This window comes from Melospiza melodia, chromosome 6, assembly GCF_035770615.1.
Source record: "Melospiza melodia melodia isolate bMelMel2 chromosome 6, bMelMel2.pri, whole genome shotgun sequence".
NCBI classification, from domain to species: Eukaryota; Metazoa; Chordata; class Aves; order Passeriformes; family Passerellidae; genus Melospiza; species Melospiza melodia.
This window is the reverse complement of record NC_086199.1, coordinates 7,167,584-7,188,952: the sequence shown is the minus strand read 5'-3', so window position 1 is coordinate 7,188,952 and position 21,369 is coordinate 7,167,584. Positions and strand designations below refer to the sequence as shown.

The following is a 21,369-nucleotide window of genomic DNA, read 5'->3' as shown; positions in this document are numbered from 1 at the left end:
CAATGACATGGGCAGAGCCAATTTATGTTCAACTAACTTGCATGATGCTAGTCACTGGGACCACAGTCTAGAGGAAAGGAGCAGGATTTGGGATTAAAATTCCATTATAATAACAGGAAAGTATGCAAGAGCATGAGCAAGTCTGATGGACATTTCATAAACAACACAAAGTATATTTTTAACCTTTCTGTGACTGTTCCTCCTCTGTGCCCAACCTTTGCCAGCTACAGCAACAAAACATCACAGAGTGTCTCTTTTTATGTAGTGTCTCTTATGCAGTGTCTCTTTTTATTTGCTTCACTGCACTTCATGTGATGGGACCCCAATCTCAGTTCAGATCTCTAACCAGTCAAGTAGTTAAAGCTAATAAAACTTCCAGGATTTCAAAGCAGAAAGTATATTAAGGTCTAAAGCAGGAATCAACTTTAATTGTTACTTAATTTATGAATTAATTTACTTCAACTACAGCACATGATCATAAGTAATGAAAAGCATATGCTCCTATATTCTTTTAAAGTCAATTTATGGCCTCCCTCCCAAAACGATGGGAAATTTTAAACTTTCTTTAAACACAGACATCCACTCAATGAATCCACAGTGCAGGTTATGAAGACACAGAGCTAACACCAGGTAAATTTATGCTAAAGCTTTCATGTCCCTCAAACCCTCAATTCACCACCCAACACAGCAGATGCAGTTTGCCCTGCCCCAAGAGAAGACTCCTCAGGTGCTTTGAAGGGGAGACACAAAGTCCTGGAGGACACACCTGCAAGGATTAGTCTTCTTTAAAAGGTACAAGGTACAGATTGTCTGAGAAGGGATTATACAGGGACAATATCCCTGCTTTGTCCACCTCTCTTGCCCCAAATTTCATTCAAGTACAGCATTGTCAACTGTAACTATATCATTACAGCCTCTGAAGAGTCCAAAACAATCAAGCTCTGAAGAGTCTAAAACCACCAACCAGCAGAGGTTGCCATTGGCAGTAGGAAGGATCATCTTTTCTACTTTGTATTTATGTCAGTTATTTTGTTTCATGACGACTCAAAGAACTGCAGAGCTAAACCAATCCCTTCCCCTCCAAGAAATGCTGGATGACTAGGAAATACATAGCCACAATGTTGAAAAATAAATCAAATGCTTTCAAACTACACTTTGTCACTGGGGAATAAAAACCAAGGTGAAGAGAATGACCTTGTCCTTCCCTCTGTCTGGAGAACCTAGCGTTAATGTAGGAAAGCATTAACTGCTTTCACCTTGGGACAGCCTGTGAAGTATCACAGAGTCAAAGAGGCAGTTCCAGGCACACTGGGATCCTTTTTCCAATGGATTCATTTCCTGTGGATTAATTTCTGTGAATTGCACCAGAGCTGTTGTGCAAGCTCATCTTTTCTCCAATGCAGGGTAAGTCACAAAAGAAAGGTGCCATTAGCAATGTCCTCCTGGAGAAGAAAGTTTTCCATGGTTTTCTCCATGGGGCAAATTCTTGGCCACCTGTGCTCAATCCACAGCTCAAATGGTTAAACCATCACCAAAAGCTTTCCCTGTGATGAGGGCACTCCTAACACTCAAATCCTTCTTCCCCTACTTCTTCAGCTACTTCCACAACAGGCACCTAAAAATATTGGTGGAAATTATATCAGCACAGTGGTACCACACCAATTCTAGGGTAATTTCCCTTCCTCTACCAAATTCAGCTGGTATTAGCCAGCAGATTGCAGAAAATCCTGGGCATTAACATACACACATAGGCACACTGATAAGAGAGAAACCCAAGAGCAAGTAGCACACTGCAAATCTCAAGGAGCTAACCTGAAAATAATCATACCCAGGCTTTGCATTCCATTATCATAAGAATAGACAACACTGATTTAAATACCTTGTCTCCAGTGAGGCTTAAGTCTTAATGAGACCTAAGAGATGCTCTTCTTAAGCAGGGTCTTTATAAGGACATTCTTGTCTCAGAAGAAAGGGTGAAAAAAGTTTCAGATGGATTTAGAGGATTCATTAGAAAGGATTTCACAGCCTTAACATTAGTTCAGATCAAGAGTGGTTTGCAAACCTTGGCTTTCAGCTGTTCCAAGTACCGCAGATGGTAAGATTCCATGGCATGGAAAACCCAGCAGTTAAACCACTGCCTTCTTCAAAAAATAATGCCTGTAACTATAGCTAAAACAGGAAATGGGTATTCCATCAATTAATTTAAAGCTACCTCTACAAAGCAGCTGTGCACAGTACTTAGGAAGCAAGGCAAATTAGTATTTTCCACATTGTCCCAGGTAAGAACATTTTCAGCCTCCAAGTTCACAGCTAACCTGTGCACATCCCTGCACAGATGTACCCTCAAGGCCCTTGGAAAATCATATGCCATGAAATTAGCTCAGTTTTGCACTCCCTAAAGCTGAAAGCAGCAGATACCTTGCAAACAAGCCCAGCTAGAGGGATGTGAATATTATAACCCACTGTTAGTAAATCCCTGCTTCACTGGTTTTGCCTTTGGAGATCCATGCCCCACACTTTCCCAATTATGTTGGCTGCATGCTTTCCACTGGTGTTGCAACAGGAATTGCAGACATCTTTTCATAGCATCTCCAACCGCTTGTTTTTACTTTTCCTCCTTTGAAGTGCCACTGATTATTTATGACCCACTCAGGGACTCCAAGACCTGCCCTCCACAGAGGCCTCTCCATGTAAACTGAAGTCTGTTCCTAGCAACAGATTATTATTACTCATGCACTGAGCCAAGCCAACATCATGAACAGAAACTGCAGATTTTTATCTTTGGTGAACCAATCCAAAGGAATTTGAGCTCCACAATGCTAACCAACTGAAGACCCTTTCCTTTTTGGCTATTAACAAAGATCTCTGTTTATTTTAGATTCAGAAAGAAGAAGCAACATTTGGAGGTGTGAGTCTTGAGCCTTGCAAAGTGCTACTGAGCCAGATTTTTTTGGTAAGCTATCTATCTGTAACTTTGACAGAGCCTCCCTGAAGGCAAATTGTTGGCATCCAAACCATGACCCCATGACCTAAATAATTATCACAAGAAGCCCCACATCAAGTTGGCTTGGTTTTCACTCTTTTATAATATTTTCCTATCACTTCTGATGTGCTCACAGCTCTGTTAAGCTTGAAAAGTTCACACAGCACTTCAGGTCCTGCTTTCTCCTCAAGACTTCACTTACAATGGTTTCACCATGTTTTCACTCAGTGGTGGGGGAAAGGTCTGTTTAAAAGATGTATTGTCTATCACTTTTGTGTTTAAACACTCATTTTTTTAAGATCCTACTCCAAATTGAAGTTCATCCCTTCCACTTTCAAAGTGCTTGCCAACATCGTTCTTCTGGGCCATCTCAGATTGTATCACACTCCCAACTGGAACGTGATCACACAGAAAACATGGTGATCCCCCTCCCTTCAAAGCCAGACTCCTCAGGATGGCAAAAATCAGGACAGCATCGACACATCTGCCTTGACTTCCTCTCTTGAGGAACTGACAACTTCCCCACGTCTGGCAGAAAAATAATTATTTGTTAGCATCCAATATGCAATAATGACATATTCTCTGTGCTTCCCTGGAGGAAGAAAAGGGCTTCCATTAGGTTTCCATCCCTTTGAAGGTGATACAGAAAAGAGGCTACAGCCTCCTGATCCTACATAACACCCAAGAGCATCAGACGGGTATCAGCCAGTCTTTTAATAAGTGGTATTAGTGCATGTGGCATCAGAGAGACTCTGCATTGCCTGGGATAAAGTTGAAATAAGCCTGACCTTGGGTACTCCTATGCTATCAGTAGCTGGAGATGAAGGAATCCAAAAGACAAAAGCTTGGAAAAGACTGAACAGCTCTGCTCAGGTAGGACCAAGCCAAGAGAGCATTAGATAGATCTGCAAGACACCAAGCCTGGAGAACATAAGACCTTGAGGGGATTCAGAACTGGACATGAAGCTGCACCCCACTGCCACAGAAATTATCTTGTCTCATATGGCCTGATGCTCTGGAACCAAGTGGACAAGTAAGGAATCCTCCAAAAAAGAAGAGCTGCAAGACCAAGGCAACTCTTATAAGTTTATTTATGACAAGCAGCAGCAGCACATTTTTGTTATACAGGGACTTCCCAGTGATCTATTTATAGTTTTTGAAAATCAGCCAGGAGAAGCACATGAGTATACAAAAGCCACACCATTTTTAAGGCCAGCAAACGTTGCTAGTTTGTCTTTGATTTACACATCAGTAACAGTTCCTGTTACAGAAGCACAATGGATCTTCTTATGGTGTTAATCAATTTTAAAACACTGTTAGCTAAGTGTCTTTCTTGACCTTTTCTCTTTTTGGGGGGGTGGTAATATATCAGTCATCCTGGTACAATTACACAGTTTGAAAACTGCACTAACTCCATGCTGATGTTAACACACACAGAGAAATGCTTTTATTAACAGAGCTGAGCCTTGTTCACACAGTCACAAAGGTTGACCCACAGAGGAGCACGATGCAATTACTTGCCCTCAGAATAAGGGCCTATCTCACATTTATCTGTTCCCAAGTGGGAAGGCAGTGCCAAAGCACACTGACTAAAACTGCAGAAACGATTCAGTTTTCAACTAGTTTCCAAGATTTTCCATATTGTCAATGAACACAAGAACTGCTCAGGACTTTAAATCACAGCTGTTAAGGTAAAAAAGAGAAGTGCTGAATGCCTGGAGGCTCAGGAGGCTGATGCCATACACCTTGATCAGCCCAGGGTCCGCTGCTATGCAGGAAGCCAAAAACACCATGGTGACTTCATGCTTCGATCGACGTCAAGGGCTCCAAAACACAAAACCATGAGCACATCCCAGCCCAAAACTACCTGTGCAACGCCCAGAAACCTCCAATCATGTCCAAAAAGCCATTTATCTATTGCTGTGAGCCCAGACTGGAAAAACTTTTCCAGAGCAGGAGCTGCTTTTGCACTCCCCAGCCAGGCAGAGCAGCTCCAAGGCCGCTTCCCGCAGATAACGGGGCTGTGGGGAAGGATTATCACAAAAACAACACAAAAACACGGGCTGGCTCCAGATCCGTGCTGTACCTGGGAACTGCATTAAGCACACAAACAGCACCTCCTCCTATGCGGGGCTAACTGGGAGCTGGGCTAACTGGGAACGCAGGCAGCAAGACAAAATTGCTGTCATTTCACAGGGCAGCAAGACAACAATCGCTGTCATTTCACTCCTCCAAGCCTCTCTCACCACATACAGCCCTACTGGCCGCCTGCCCCGGCTGGCTGGGCTCAGGCCGCAGCCACGGAGCGGCCACGCCGTGCCCGGCCTCCTGAGGGAAGGGGAAAGGGCGCAGCATGGCCGGGCAGCGCCGCGGGGCCCAGACAGGCCTGTGACCTTGGGCTGGGCAGTTCCCAGCGCACGGCTCCGCTCCCACAGCCCCTCCTCGGCTTCCTGGCCCGGCTCCGGCTGTACAGTAGGGCAGGGACGGGAAGGGGGCGGGAATGGCCGCAATCACACAGAGTCACGGCTCTCACGCCTGATAGGAACGGACTGGCCTGTACTGCCCACGCTAACCAAGCAAGAAGCATTGCAGTAAGTTGTTACTCTTATTTCCCTCCCTTGAATTGCAACTGAAAGTGTTTTAATACAGACTCACAGGCACGCTGGAACCACTTTACATGGTAAAGGTATTTAAAATAGCAATATATAACAACTACACCTGCTTGGCATTAATGGCAGGATATTCATGAGAAACAGGCTCCTAGTAATATTCTGCCTTTGAAGGAATACAAATGTTTCCTTCCCACTGCCTTCCCTATTCCCGTTTTCCCCAAATAAAGGAAACAATCAGATGGTTAACAAATCCATTATTCTGTTGAGTGAAGCTCTCCTAAGCAATAAAAGGCCTGGAGTATCTAACTTAAATCCTAACACTGTTCAGAAAGACCTTCCTGAAGAGCAGAAACCAGCTCTTTTAGGAAGTTAGGAAAAGAGAAAGCCACTAGGGATAGTGGCAATCCGCGCACGGGAGTTTCCACTAAGGCAGGGACTTGTGACTGAGCAGAATCCCTGGAAGCAGCAGAGCAATGTTTGCACAACAGAGCCGGGAAAGGGGGGGAAAGTCAACTGCACCGTGGATTTGGGAGCCTAAAGAGAAGAGAAAGGGCATGTCTCAAGCTAAACCCATCTACTTTTTGGCAGTATTCTTGCAAGGATCACAAACTTGTTGTGACAGCTAAATATAGCAGGGAAAAGGAATCTACTGCAAGTAGTTCTCTCCAGCAGTGTTCACTGTTTTACGCAGGCAGAAGAAAAACACAAAAGAGAGATTTGTCAAGCAAATGGAAAATTAAGCTTGCCAAATTTGAAGGGCAAATTACAATCTAAATGATATGTCCTAGCCTGGCAGCTGTGAATTCATCAGCTTTTCTCTCAAGCATGTCCAATCAAGGCTACAGCAATGCAAGCTACTATGCTTCCCCAGCACCTCTCCTTTCACTTGGAGGGGCTGCCTCTCCAAACAATGAGTTTTTCACGTCCCTATAATTCTTTCAGTTCAAAATTCTCTTCAAAGTGATAGTTCAGGGTCTTGTTTGTTTGTTTGTTTTATGCCTTCTGTCCCACGTACTTCAAGGTCTGTGGGCAGAGCAGCCTTTCCACAAGCACAGCCTGCATGCTCACATGCCTGGGCTGGTTCTGCACATACAAAAGGGGCCCCTCGACAGTGGCATCTCCCACACAGACTGTGCAGGACCTCCTCCACTAAGAAAAGCTTTACTTTACTTTACCATTTATGACAAATAAAATATCTTTGTCTTTGCTTTTAAGGAATTAGCTGCTTTAGGGGAAAGAAAAGAAACCCACAAACGTACATCTCTGATTTATAGCATTGTTTCTAGCTTGTAGAGTAACTTCTGGTGTGCAGTGAAAACCTGGCCAAACACTGTTATTCCTGCCAGTGCTGATGCCAGAGAAGACCAAACAGCCAAAGGGCTCATAGACAGCCCAAGAGAAAGAACTTGGTGTTGCACAGTAAACTGCTAGAATAAACTCTTATTGCTATACAAAACAAAAAAATAAAACACAAGCGCAATTGCAAAGCCAAGCACTCCAAATTAGAAGCAGCCCAGATTAAAGAATGCCTTACTTATATCATGCATTCCACTTCTGCACACTCAGGGTGACAAGAGTCCTCACATCCAAGTATGAACCACGGGGTGTCCAGGCTGCTTTCTTTGAGAATCAGGAGTTCTGACAACGCAGACAAACCAGGAGAGATGCCCGAGAGCCCCGTGCATCTCCCTGGCAGACGGGAGCAGCATTACTGACACCACAGTTCCTTTCAGACAAGCCCAGTCAAGCAGCAGAGGCCGTGTTGCGCAAGCAGAGCTGCTGCTCCATCCTGTCCCGGGCCAAGCAGGTGAGGAAAGACATGAGCCAGCCCCAGCCCCAGCCAGCTCCAGCCCACTGAGGTGTGTCTGTGCCTCTGGACAGTTTTTAGGGACACTACTCTGGCAGTCCAGAATGAAACCTCAGCAGGGAGATGGCGTGTGATCACTTACACAAGCCCTTGGAACAGGATATGCTTCAATTTCCTCACAATCCACATGCTGGCATTCAGAGCAGTGAACTCCTGGACTGGCTTCTGGCAGAATTTTTGCAAGAAGAAACATGTTCAGAGTCACCTCTGAGCTTTGCAAAGGTGATGCCTTCGCTCACCTACATTATCTGTAAAGGCATTCCAAGGCTACCTACAGCACCAGGATGGCACAGCTGCTCTGCAGGAGCACTGTTTGCTCACACTGAATTGCACAGATCCCCACTTCCACCCCCTGAGGAACTCCTGAGGGGACCTGGACATGTAATTGGGAAGAAAATTCAGACTTTTCACTTCTCCAAAACAAAGCCAGTCCTGCTCTTGATTCCCTCTTACAATAACAAGCTCTGCTTTCTCCATCCCAGGGGTATTTCGTCATCAGCATTCCACCCAGTTTTGCATAAGAAACAACACTGCAAACTGTTTATCATACACTCTTTTTTTTCTTTTTAAAAAAGCCTCCCAAACAACCCTAAACCTGTCAGCCTTAACTGTGAAACCACTTGTTACAGGCTGAGCAGTTGAAGAAACAGGATGACAATGCCAGGAAATACCTGGAATTGATCTTTAAAGTTTATTTTTGGAGACTGGCTTTTCTCCCAGCTCTTATTTAATAATTTGCTCTTTCCCTCCTCTCCCCAGTTGCTCTCCCTGGGGTCAAATTGCAATCTGTTTCACCTCCTGGAGTTCACCCACAGACCCCCTAAGAAGAACTTTAGGAATCAAATTCTGGCTCAGACAACACGTTCTTTCTATTTCATGGCTATCATATTCTTTCTCAGGTATCAGAAAAAATAGAATAGTCTGGTATTTGTCTAGAATCAGACATTTACAGGATCCATTTAACACTCAGTACCTGCCTGTGCTTCGTATCTCTGCTACACAAGCAAATTTCTTCAGCAAAGTCTCTCCCTTGACATTCAGCTCACTTAGCAAAAGAAGTCTTTCTACTGTAAGCTAGTTCTCCACACAGGAGAAATTTTACCCTTAGCCTACCTGGTTTACCACCACAGACAGCTTTTGCTACAAGAGCTGGTGATTGCTTTTCCAGACTGCTAAGTAACACAATGATGGCAACACCTCAGAGGTGACCAGGGTCTGGCTCCCTGAGGTTTGCATTTAGATTTATCTCTTGCATGCTGTGGATGTGTCTGTTTAAAGAGTTTCCACACATCACCCAGCCACCAGGGAACAGCCACACCTGCTATCCTGGGCCATGACAAGACTGAACTGTTGCACATTCACCCCAAGGTTCAGGTGCTTGCAACTGAAAGCACACACAGTCACACTCAGCAGCCTAGTGGTGTACAATACTTCAGCATTGTGCCTGAACTATGGATTTTTGCCAGAGAAAGGACAGGGAAAGGAGGATGAGCCTATGTAATTTTGCAGAAGGTTTCCAGCCAGATGAAGTGAGTACCTACCAGGTGCTGTCCACCACTGAGAGCCAGTGCCAGCCTCATCTTCCAGGAGTGCAGCAGATTGCAAGGAGCTCGGGCAGGGGAAGGAGCACACCCCTGGGAGCCCACAGTGTCCTCACTGCTTCCACCTCTGCACTAACCTGATGTGCCACCTTGAAAACGCCGCTCTGCAAATCCCCTTCGGCCTCTTACTTAGAGCAGATTGTCAGGTCCTGCCCAAAGCTTGTCTGAGTCCAGGGACTGACAGGGGTGAAGGGTGGATTTAAACTGGATGTTGCTGCCTGCTCCCCAGGCTCAGGTACAGCCAAATGCCTTACACTGCCCAACCAACACTGAGTCTGGTGGAAATGAGGACACTCAGAGCCCTCCTAGATGCTCTGCTGGGACATGAGACACTTTGGCCGAGATTCAGCTCTCCAGACACTAAACAGCCACAGGAGCAGAACCTCTGTAAGTGCTCTTTGTTTGAGCTCAGCAGAAACAATGGAGAGGAACAGGCACTTTTAGGGCAGTTTGTCCAGTGTATTTTTAGATGTCCAACCCAGTGTGGATGAATCATGGCTCAAAAGCGTGTGCTCCTCTCCAGTGACTATGAAAGGAGTCTGGAGAACTGTCTTTCGTGCAGATAGTTATGTTATAGAGTTTGGCAAGATGAACTGTGGCCTTTTAAGATGGGGGAAAGGAAGGAAACAAAGCAGCACCCCCTCAGGTTACCCTCCAAGGCTCTGTGCCTCTTTCCCCCAGAAACACCTTGTAACTAGATGATACACAATCACCTCCACCATTGGGCCTGGCTTTGCTAGCAGAATTTCATTCAGTTACTTAACTTGCATATTTCACCAAATATTCCTGCAAGCAGTGCTGCACATTGCTCACGATTCAAGAGCCTCCAAGAAGCTGGACATGCTTCTTGTGAGTCAGCTTTCGTTCCTTTCCCTGCATCATTTAGCTGGTTATTAACAACACAAGCCCACACAACACAGAGTTCTCTAATGGAAATTGAACAGAGTTTCTCAGGTGTCTCTACAACCACTTCATGGATGGATGTACAAGCTGTGTGTCACAGACCAAGGGGTACCCAGTGTATTCCTTCCCCTCTCTGCTTAAACCTTTTGCTCCACCATTCACCAACTCCTGGTCTTTCTCCTGGCAACCAATAACCCAGAAGATTCAGAAAACTTTTTCCTGCAAACCCCACATTTCTGCCTCCTCCCTGCACTTCCACAAAAGTAATTGCAAGTGCTTTGTTTTCTGTCTTAATTGCCATTTCCTTTGATAGAACTTGCAGCCTAAGTCTTAACGCTCAGATAACTAATGCCATTCTTTTCTCTTCTGCCTCATCCCTGGTCACAAACAGTATTGCTTGTACCAGGGTCAGCAGTTCCTTTAAAACCTCTCAAGCCAATCTGTGCAGCTGCATTGTGCAGGGAGTTATCAGCAGGCTGCAGGAAGGTTAGAAAGCAAACATGCCTCCCTACGAGACCAAACTTATGCCTGGAGTCAATGCCCCATCCCATTTGCCCTCCTGTGGGGAGATAACAGCCTGTTCTACACCAGCTCTTTCCCTCACACAGCTTTCTGCTGTGCACACAAGCTGGGCTAAACAGTTTTAGCCCCATTCCCTCTTCTGTCCCTGTCCTGGTCCCTCTGCACCTCCACAGGAGCAGATTCTTCCATCTCCTGCTGTGAGTTCTGTCACTTAGGTGATCTACAGAGGTTGTCTTCTTTGTACCCTCACCAACACCAGGAGCTGTGTGTGATCCATGAAGGTGGCAGGAAGCTGGCCAGTATTCAGCAGCAGTATTTAGTCTGCAGTCCTTTTGCAAAGAAAATGCTCCAAACAAGAGGGGTCTCTCCCCTCTCAGCATTATCCCTAGCCAAAATACATTCATCCTTCACAGTGACTGCTTGCTACTGGGCACCCTTCATGCTCTGCAGGATGCAAGTCAGTCCAGGAAGTGTAAGGCAGTCAAATTCATGTCCTGTGGGATAACATAAGCTGTATTTTATGATTCATAGTCCAGCAGCTATATGTTCTACCGCAGGTATAAACTCCTGCTCCTCCTGCAGGAACTGCATGTTGGCACGAAGAGAGTGGAGTGAACGTTGCCTCTTCCTTAACATGGATATTCCACTTCTACTCCCATCCATTTACATTCCTGACCAATTCATCCACACCAGCTGAAATAAAAAACTCCCTCTGACCCAAGTCAGGTCTTGATTCCTCCTCTAGAGAGCAAAAATAGCAAAATCAGCTCAGCCTGCTCTGCCAGTGTCTATGTGGCCACCTCTGCCTCAGTTACAGGAGTCCCCCACCCAAACCGTCCAGGGATGAAACTCAAGCAAGGCAAGATTAGATGAGAGGTGTATGAAATGTCACCTTCCCTTTATTCACAGCTTATGGATCAATCCCAAAGCATTACTCATGCAGTGCTCCACACTCCACATTGTGTATAATCCCACTGCCTAATCCAGCTACTTGTTCCAACAGGCATGTTTGCTAGGAGTGGGTCCCTGCCATCACTGGGAGCATTCCTTCAAGAACACATCCTCTCCCACACCTAGAAGTACCACAACAGCTCAAAAAAACCTGCAGGAAAGGTAGAGCAAGCGTGGTGCACACAGAGCTCATCCCTGCAACAGGACACAGCCCATGGCCATCCTCTCCCACGCTGCCAGATCGAGTTGGGGAAACACTTCAGTTGTGGTAAGCAACAGATAAGCATCTCTGCACCGACACAGAAAAAGCATCTCAGCTGGTAGACTTTTAAAACCGGTATTTATTGTGCCTCAGGGAAGAAAATAAATTGGCTAAATGGGCTGAAAGGCACAGCTTCACTAGGAAGAGCTTGGATTGTCTCTTCGCATCTTTCGGCACAAACCCGGCCATTGAGAGCCCGGATCTAAAACAGAGCCGCAGTTGCTAAGAAAACAGCGCTGCAAACAGATGTCAGGAGATGATTCATGGAGTAAGGGCATATCCCTGTACTACAGATAAACCAAATGAATGAGGCTCTTTATACCTGATCTCCCAAGCTGGCCTTCTTCATAGCCGCTCTGGGACTTTGTCTTTAGTTCCTTTCTATATTCAGATGTTGAGGAAACGGAGCAGAGCTGAACTCGCTGTTTATGGAATAATTACTAGTAAAAGGGTTTTACAACATGCATGATTAACTCAATAAATGGGCTAAATGTCACCCATTTGTCCCCTAAAACAATGTAATTTTCTCCCAAAGCATGCAAGCAATCTTTCCCAAAACATATCACGAGGAGTAACATAAAAGACACAGATAAAAACTGCAAAGAAACAAACAGTAACTGGTTGGGTGTTTTTTTTCTTACTTTCTCTTTCAACATAAAACTTAAAATTAGCAGCTAGGGAGATAAAGCATTTTCAAGCTATTAGATCATTAGCCAGCAATGCACAATGCTCCTTGAATTACTTCATTGTGTCTCTGCTTAAAATCTTTGCCTGACAAATAAATAAAAAATAGCTGGCACACTACAGGACTGGTCAAGTGCTACTGACGCCAACAAAATTCTCAGTTACTTTACTGAACTTTTAGTCAGATTTAATAGGAGAAAGATTAGCTCATTTCTTAGAATACCCAAAATCATGTAACATCCCGAGTTGGAAGGAACCCCCAAGGAACATTAAAGTACAGTTCCTTTGCCCCTCTTAAACCACCATGCTCAAATCTTAGCACTCTATGATATCAGCAGCACTTAACATAGAGTTTTCTGAGGGTATTTGTAAGGAATTGTTTAAATAAAGGAACTTTATTACATGTTTTAATAGAAAACTCAGGTAAAAAGGTAATTATCATTTATTACCATTTATTAGCAAGAAGGGAAGAACGAATATTAATTTACACACTTCTGAATAGGTGTTTGTACAGCATTTCACACGAGGGGGGCCCAAACATTGTCACCATGTACTGATGTGTGCAGTGGCATGTTATTGTGGTCACTGGTGGTGTTTCACCTCCAAATTCCAGTGTCACCACCCATCCCTCTCTCTTCAACTCATCCCCACTTCCACCACCTGCAGAGGCCAGGGCTTCCTCTCCCCTGCCACCTCCTGCTCACTTCACACCACCCCATCCTCTCTTGCTGTGACACGCTGCCTTCTGCCTCGGAAATCAATTATTTAGGCTGCCCTGATTTCAGCGAGAGGCGGCCGAGTGTGCAGACACGGTTATTGTGAGCAGAGTTAGCAGCTACCACCCCGCTCCGCTCCTTCTCAGAGCTATGGAGCCACCCCAGGAGCGGCTGAAGACCGTGACACAGCGAAGCAGGCGCCAGCAGCCGCGCGTTGCTTCTGCGGGAATTGCATTTCACACAGAGATGTAAACACAAGTGCCCGCCAAGCTACGGCTCTGCTCGCTTGGCCAACAGTCACAATAACGAGCCAGGATGCTGCACGTGGCACTTACGTCTTTGTCTGTCTGTCTGTCCTGCAAGGGCACATCACCCTGTGAGCTGAGAGGGAGGAAAACTCAGGAAGCACAGAAAGAAGGGGAGAGGACAGGCAAGACACAGGGAGAGAGGAAAGCAGAGGCATGAGGAGCACACAGTCCCAGACATGACAAAGGCTGCGAGAAACTCTAAAACTTGCTCCAAGTTTACTCTCTGTAGATTCCCAGTAACTTGAGGAGGGTGCACCTGCTCTACTTCCTGATGCCTCCAGCAGCTCTCAGGAGAAACAGAGAGGAGCGATTCAGTTTGATTCAGAACGATTCAGACTGAGCCCAGGTTTACTTCTGGAGGTGAAAGGAAGACAAGGAGTTTTCCCCTAAATCCACAAACACACACACAGAGCACCTGATACTAAGTCAGCCCCAAGTTACAGTCAGTAAGCCCCACGTGCGGCATCCCGTGGGCTGGAATAACACAGATCCGTAAAAACTGCTCCGAGAGGCAGCAGGCGGCTGCCAGGAGCCCTGGAAAGACGGGAGGAAGGGAGGGAAGGCAGGAGGGAGGCTGGCAGCGAGGCGGGAAAGAGAAAGGAGCCCATGTGCAGCGGGAATCACAGAGCGCGCGATTCCTCAGCGGGCAGCGCTTCACCGGGGCAGCAGCAGCGGCAATAAAACACAGCGCAGGGAGATGCCGCTGCCTCCTGCGGCCCTCCCAGAAGAGCAGCCGCTCCCTTTTCCCGAGAACTTCGTCTGAGTAAGTTTGCACGATCAGTTTCCAAACACACAATCCCAGAGATAGCAACGATCCCAGCGGTACCCCCGGCTCCCCGGGGAAGCGCCGGTCACCTGCCCGCACCCCTGCGTGCTCCCCCGCCGCGGGACAAGCCGGCTCCGGCCGGAGCTCGTCCGGCAGCGCGGCCCCCGCTCCGGAGGGCAGGGCAGGACCGCGGGGGCGGGAGCTCGCTCCAAGCCTGCTCCAAGCCTGCTCCAAGCTCGCTCCGAGCCCGCTCCCGCCGCCGGCCGAGCCCGCCGCGCTCCCCCCGCCAAGCCCGGCGAACTCCCGCCGCTGCCCCGCCGCGGTGCTTTCCCCTTTTCCCGGTTTTGCCGCGCTGGGATGGGGGGGACGCGCTCCGGGAGCGCGGTCTCTCCATCCGCGCCCCCGCGCAGCGATGTCCCGCGGGGGGCGCGGGCGGTGCCGAAGGTGCAGCCGGCACCGAGGGAACAAAGGCGGCGGCGGCGGCGGGGAACAAAGAGCGGCAGGTACCGGCGCGGCGGAGGGCGCGGGCAGCGGCGCGGGGCGGCGGCACCGGCGGGCCGGGGCATGGGGGCCGGGGCCGGACCGGGCGGGCAGCGCCGCCGCTCCCGCACAAAGGCGCAGCCGGGGCCGCGCCGCAACTTCCCGCGGGCGGGTCCCGGCGGGGCAGACTCACCGCGGGCGCAGTCCCGGCATCGGCGGCGGGCGCGGGTGGCGGTGCCGAGGGCGGGAGCGAGGAGGAGGAGGAGGAGGAAGGACGGACCGGCCGCTCCCCGCCCCGGCCGCTGCCAGCGAACGAGCGCGCTCCCCGCCCGCGGGCCGGAGGGCGGCGCGGCCGCGGCCCCCGCAGCCCGGCCCGGCCCGGCCCGGCCCCGCCTCCCCGCCGGGAGCGCCCCCCGCCCCGGGACACCCCGGCACGGCCCGAGGAGGGGACAGCCCCGGCTCCCCGCGCCCGCCCGCCCTCACCGGCCTTGGCTTCGGCTGCGGGGTTCCCCGGTGTTTTCCCTCCCGGCGCTGCTCATCCCGCCCCTCGTGAGCTGCCGGGCAGGGCCACGGGCGCTCTGTGTCCGTGTGCTTCAGAGTGAGGACTTGTGCTGGAAGCAAGAAAATCTGTGTGCTGTAGGAAGCGTTTTCTGGTCTGGGAACGTTTGGGGTTACAGGTGATAGATAAAAATAAAATACTTTGTCACAGACGTGCAGCACCCCTAAATCAAATTTAGAAGATCATTAGAGACCTCTCCAGTTTCTGCACAGCCCTCCCCAAGCTGAGTTCTCCTCACCTCAGTTGCAGACCCCAGGTATGACCCATTTACCCCTCTCTTCCAGATTCAGACTTTCCTCGAGTTTAGGGACAGCATCATCTGGCCATGCCCTGCCAGAACTCTGGAAGGCAGATGCAGGCCAGTTATGTAAACATAAGTTGGGGTCTTTTTTAGAACTCAGAGGAGGGCTTGTGGAGGAGGAAAAGGAAGGAATTCCTTAGATTTGTTCTATTTGATACTGGATATCTTTTGGCTGTAGACTTCACAAAGTGAGAAGATACAAATATTGGGATTAAGCTGTGCTTTACACACCCAGAGGTCAGCCAGCTATTCAAAGGAAATGTAACTTTCCAAAAGCCACTTCCTGCCAGTGTCAATACATTGGGCTTCTCCTCAGTCTGTGCTGGTAAAACATCAACCACCTTAAAAGAGAGAAGTGAGTGAGGTCCTGTATTTGAAGGCTACAAAGCCAAATGTACCTGCTTACTCAAGCTTCTCTTTATACCCACAGGTCTGCCTAAAGAAATTCTGCAAGATTTGGAGCCTTGATTTTCTGTGAGGAAATTTTTTCTTTTCCAGCCAAAAGCGAATCCTGCACCTTTCAGTGTCATTTCAGCTGGAGCCTGAGAAGCACTGACTTGCAGAAGCAACAATCAAAGCTGGCTACTACTTGACTGCCCTGCCTTGGCAAACAACTGGTCCAATTCATGCTTTGTTGCCGTCCTGGCAACAAACTAACCCGTGATAGTTCTTTGTGTACTTTTTTTACTTGTTTTATTGAGGATTAATTACTGTTTGTATAGTGACACAGCTATCTGGTGCTCCATAGACACAGCTGAAGGCAAAGGCCTTTGGGCTGTGCTGTGGTTTCCTAATTCCTGTGTTATGGCCACTGTAATGCACATCGTCAAAGTGAAACAAACATTTCTGACTCATTTATGACTTTTGACTGTCAGTTTTCTTGTGCTAGAGGAAAGAGAGAAGATGCAATATCAAACCCAAGCTGCAGTACTTGAAGAGTTATTTCAAGGCCCCTGTTGATCACTTGAGACTCTTGTGCATGCTATGAAATTCACCAGAAAAAATCTCATGGATCCTTGATCTTTTATGCCTTGGAGAACACCATCCCACATTATCTCTCCATGTTCTTCTCACTGACTTCACCCTGCCATGAATCACAGAGCTCCTCATCCCAGCATACCCAGCACTGCAGGCATGCCAGGCTGTGTCAAACACAGCACAGGTCCCAGCCCAAGGTGCTTGTTTCCACTCAAATTACACATTTCATAACTTGCTTGTAAAGCACTTTGAAGATATGACACTAGGTAACACAAACTGGTATTGTTGGACAGGTTTAACATGAGCAATTAAACAGTAATTCCATAAAAAAGGTGTGGGACACAAAGGTAGAGTTAAGTCATATATGCCTATTTTATATCCAAATCTTCAGGCTGTTGATTACTTGGACTGACACTGAAAATAAGCTTTCATCTCTTTTTCCACACAGCCTTCCAGCTAGGAGCTGCTAAGGCCCTGTGCTCAGATTGTAACTGCTTTGACAGGTACATGGGTGCTGCCAGCAAGGAGAGCAAGTGGCTGACACAGTCAGGCTCTGTGGAAGGTGAAGGTCTGGAAGCTGTGAGAGCAGGGCTCTTGCCTGCTGTCTGTGGCTGTCCAGAATGAGCTCTCTGGATGGATGCACAGGGCCCTGGGGAAAAGCCCTAGAGAGCAGCACTGTCAGGCAGTGATGAATATAACTGCAGTGAGGATGAGGAGCCCTCACAATTCCCATGAAATTCCCTCCTGAAAGAGGGTTTGATCAGTTCAGCAGTGATGCTTGCCTCACCACCTTCCCACACCACCCAGAATGGCCCAGCCACAGAGCTGAATGTTTCTTGCACAAGGCATCCAGGCAGTGATTGTCCCCCTGTGCTGGGCACTGGTGAGGCCACACCTCAGGTCCTGGGTTCAGGTTTGGGCCCCTCACTACATGACAGACATTGAGAGGCTGGAGCACAAGTCTAATGAGGAGCAGCTGAGTGATCTGAGGGTGTTTAGCCTGGAGAAAAGGAGACTCAGGAGACCTTACCACTCTCTACAGCTCCCTGACAGGAGGCTGTAGCCAGGTGGGGATCAGGCTCTGCTCCCAGGGAACAAGCAATAGGACGAGAGGAAACCACCTGGAGTTGTACCAGGGGAAGTTTGCACTGGATATTAGGAAAAATTTCTGTACTGAAAGGGTTGTGAGGCATTGGAACAGGATGCCCAGGGAAGTGGTGCAATCTCCATCCCTGAAGTGTTCAAATGAGATGTTTATGCAGTACCTGGGGACTTGGTTTAGTGGTGAATGTCATGGTGCTGTGTTAACAGTTGGACTCAATGATCTCAGAACTCTTTTCCAATCATAATTGGAAGGTTGGTCCATAGTTCCCACAGGGATCAACAGCATGAGCTTCATGGTAGGATATTCCTTCCATAATGCAGAATTTGCATGTCTAGATTCCAGCATTGGAGGAAGATCAAATGTCCCCAAATCCCAGCCCCAGTCTGGATAAAGTGTTCACTCTGAATGATTGTGATGGCTGTGTAAACTAATTTTGTTTGGATACTCCAAGTTATGTTTGCCCTGCAGTCTGCCAGGAGAAACCTTTGGCTTAGTGACCCTCCTCTTTCCCCTGTGTGCAACCCCCTGTGCCGTGCTGGCACGGTGTGCGTGCCGGAGCTGGGAACCAGATGAAAGTTAGCCCTGAAGAAGAATACTTTGTTTTGATCTGGATTGCTCCCAGGGTTTGATTGTGGCGTGGCCACACAAAGAGGTATGTCAGCACAACAGAGGGGGCAGCAGGATCTAGCACAGGGACAGGAATGCACAGCAGAGGCTGGAGCTGGGAAAGGAACATTAAGCAAGAAAACAAGGGATCAGCACTGTGCCAGAAACATCAGCCTCTGTGCCCAGCTGCTCTCTGCTCACACCATCCCTTGCAGGAGAGACAACTGGGAAAGGGGAAGAAGGGGTGAGAGTAGAAACTCACCTTTGGATTTTCCAAAGGACCTTCCACTCTGCTGGTGGAGCAACACCGAGGAAATACAGCTGCAGTTTTGCAGGCACCATTGTTGGTGGCAGCGATTTGATGGACCAGTCAGGTTATGCTCCCTCTGTTGTGCTGGTGCAGCTCTTTGTGCTGTTGTGTTGTCAAACAGACCAGGAAACTGCATAAAAAAAGCAGCACCCTCCCCTCCTCAGTTATTTTTACCCTGGCTCAATTCCCAGACACAATTCACCTTGTCTCCACTGAGGTGCAACTGCAGGAAGAGTGCTGGAGTGGGAAAGTGTAGCCAGAAGCAGTAAAACAGGGCTCTGCCTAAACCCACTGTGCCCCTCCAAAAATGCCCGTGGCCCAACACCTTGGGGAGAGAGAGTTTCCCTTCAGCAGTCACAGCCAGCTTGTTTGTCAGAATTAGAGAGATCAAAAAGGAGGAAAGGAAGGTTGAATCCACGCAGGCACGTGCCACATTTGCATACTATTTTCCTCTGGAAAACATAAAAGGAAATCTGACAGTAATCATGTTAGAAATGCTCCCTGTTCCCCTCCCATGTGATCTAAGCTCTGGGTTTGACACTGTCCCTGGCATGTAAGAGGCTCCAGCCGATCGCGGGGCGCCGACGCTGCCTCCAGCACCCAGCTGCTTCTGCTGAAGTCAGTGGAAACACTTGGATGGTTAAAGGTGCCCATGCTTGAATGCTCTGTTAGGTCACCAGCTAATTTTAGGATGGAGGAGCACGGTTCCAAAAGAGAAAAACAGGTTAATAACACTTAAGTCGCAGCAAATCTGTAGGAAATCTCCTGGAATACATCCATAATTAGCAAATCTACTCTTCTCAAAGAAGAAATCCTCACCTTTTCTTCAGTTCTCTTTTTCCCTTGATTTTGCCTGTGGATTGTGGTTCCTGTGGCTAAAACAGGATGAACTGAAGATTTCTACACTTAGAGATTAGTACCTGAACCTTATGGCAGCATCCAGGAGCCAGAACCATGCACTTACATCTTACTATACAGGATTGCATTAGGGAGGTGTTTACTGTCTTAAAGTGAACAGTGCTGGTGTGAGCTCCCAAATTTTTCAGAGCTAAGGCACTGGGTTCTGCTGATACAGAGGCACATCCCAGGTTAGTCTCCTGAGGACAGGCATCTGCCATCTGAACTGTGCAGGGCTCATTTTGCTCCATTTTTAAGGCAGGCATGCTGCATGAATAAAGGTTTCCACCCCAGAGAAATGGAACTTCAGGTTTCACCCTGAAAATTAAAATTTTAAGGTGATCATCCCTAAGCCTCAGTTCCATCTTAGTGGGGATTTTTGGATTGCAGGTTGTCTTAGGTTGCAATGCAAGATGTAACCAGGAGTATGTATTCTGTCACCATGTGTTGAAACCAGGTGGAGCAGTGTTCTTTATCTCTTCCATGACCCATCCCTCATAACTCCAGGGGGGATATCCTCTGATAATGGACGAGCTGTTAAAAGCAGGTGGGGCGGTTTGCTTTATCTCTTCCAGGACCAATTCACCCTACAGGAGATCTCTTCTGTTAATGGGCCATTGAATGTCACTGATAAAATTCCATCGTCCCATTGGGAGATCTCCACCCAGGGGGAGGAGCCAAGCATTCCTACCTGGATAAAAGTTGAGATTTGGAACACCAGGAGAGCTGGTTTCTACTGGATTTCCAGAGGAATGCAGGCCCATCTACACCACCACAGACCTTCAGAGGAAAACTCCACCCTTCTACAGAGCCACACCTGCTCCAACAGAACCACACCTGGCACTGCAGGAGGGCTGCAGCCACCATGGAATGGGACTGCTACCAACAACCTGACCAACAGGGTGTCAGGTTGTATTCTGACTCTGACAGTATTTTTTTTATCACTGCATTTTTATTTTAATTTTCCTCGTAAAGAACTGTTATTCCTATTCCCATATCTTTGCCTGAAAGCCCCTTAATTTCAAAATTATAATAATTTGGAGGGAGGTGCATTACATTTTCCATTTCAAGGGAGATTCCTGCCTTCCTTAGCAGACATATATCTTTTCAAACCAAAACACAGGTATTTACTGAGGGTATTTACCTCTGACCTAAGTCCTACTTCAGGTACTGAAGTGCCTTTGTGGATCCCACTTGAAACCTTGCATTCCTGATTGACTTAGTGGGCTTAGCAGACTGTGTTTTAGGAGTCTCTTGGACTCCTGATAAGATCAGGTCAAGCTTTTACAGACTTTTAGGAGCCCACAAGACCTTAACCTAACCTTATCAGTGAATTAGGCAAAGTTTTGCATTCAGAATCCCTTTATCTTAAACCCAAACATTTATCCACTTTTTTCACTTACATTAGTCAGTCCAACAAAAAATAATATCCCTTCTATCCTTGGACTGTCACACCTGCAGCCCTTGTGTTTATAAGAGCTCTGTAATGAGCCTGCAGTCAAGACCACACCAGTCTTGTCAGCTTGGCCCTGTGCTCCAAGGCTGGCTGGTGCCTCCCACACACTCTGTGTCTCACCAGCAGCTTGGCATCTCACTTTTGGCTGTATTTCTCAGAAGTTGTGTGAGAGAAACCTGCCAAGAAACACTGCTCAGCTGACCACAGCAGAAGCTTGAGAAACACAGCATACTGGTCAAATGCCAGGTCTGGATTCTGGAACCCACAGCATGGATAAGGAAATAACAGCAGCTGGACAAGCAGCTTTGTAGAAGAGCTCCAACAGCAGCTGCAAGCTCAGGTGCTTGTAAAGCAAAACTGAGCAGCAGAAGGCAAGCAAGGGCTTGGGCATTTTCCTCTTGCTGGCCTCCTCTCACCCCTGAATCACTTTCACTGAGGCTCAGACATGACCTGCACTAGTTTCACTTTGAGCAGGCTTTTAATCCCTGACAGCCTTTCCTTA

General features: G+C 47.8%; 1 protein-coding gene and 1 long non-coding RNA gene across 6 annotated transcripts in view; one reads left to right on the top strand and one right to left on the bottom strand.

Moving 5' to 3' along the window:
• SYNE2 (spectrin repeat containing nuclear envelope protein 2) overlaps window positions 1-14,905 on the bottom strand; it is a 177,352-nt gene extending 162,447 nt beyond the window's left edge. For 3 of the 5 annotated variants that reach the window (XM_063159769.1, XM_063159771.1, XM_063159773.1), the window contains exon 1: window positions 14,849-14,897. The gene's annotated coding sequence lies outside the window, so the exon portion shown is untranslated. Of the gene's footprint in view, window positions 1-7,129; window positions 7,278-14,848 lie in introns of those variants that run through there. The other 2 variants (XM_063159774.1, XM_063159770.1) reach the window with 2 other exon arrangements.
• Window positions 14,608-16,371, top strand: LOC134420072 (uncharacterized). The gene is made up of 2 exons (XR_010028234.1): window positions 14,608-14,678; window positions 15,946-16,371. It is a non-coding gene; the product is annotated as an uncharacterized LOC134420072 (long non-coding RNA).
• The last annotated feature ends 4,998 nt before the right edge of the window (window positions 16,372-21,369 follow it).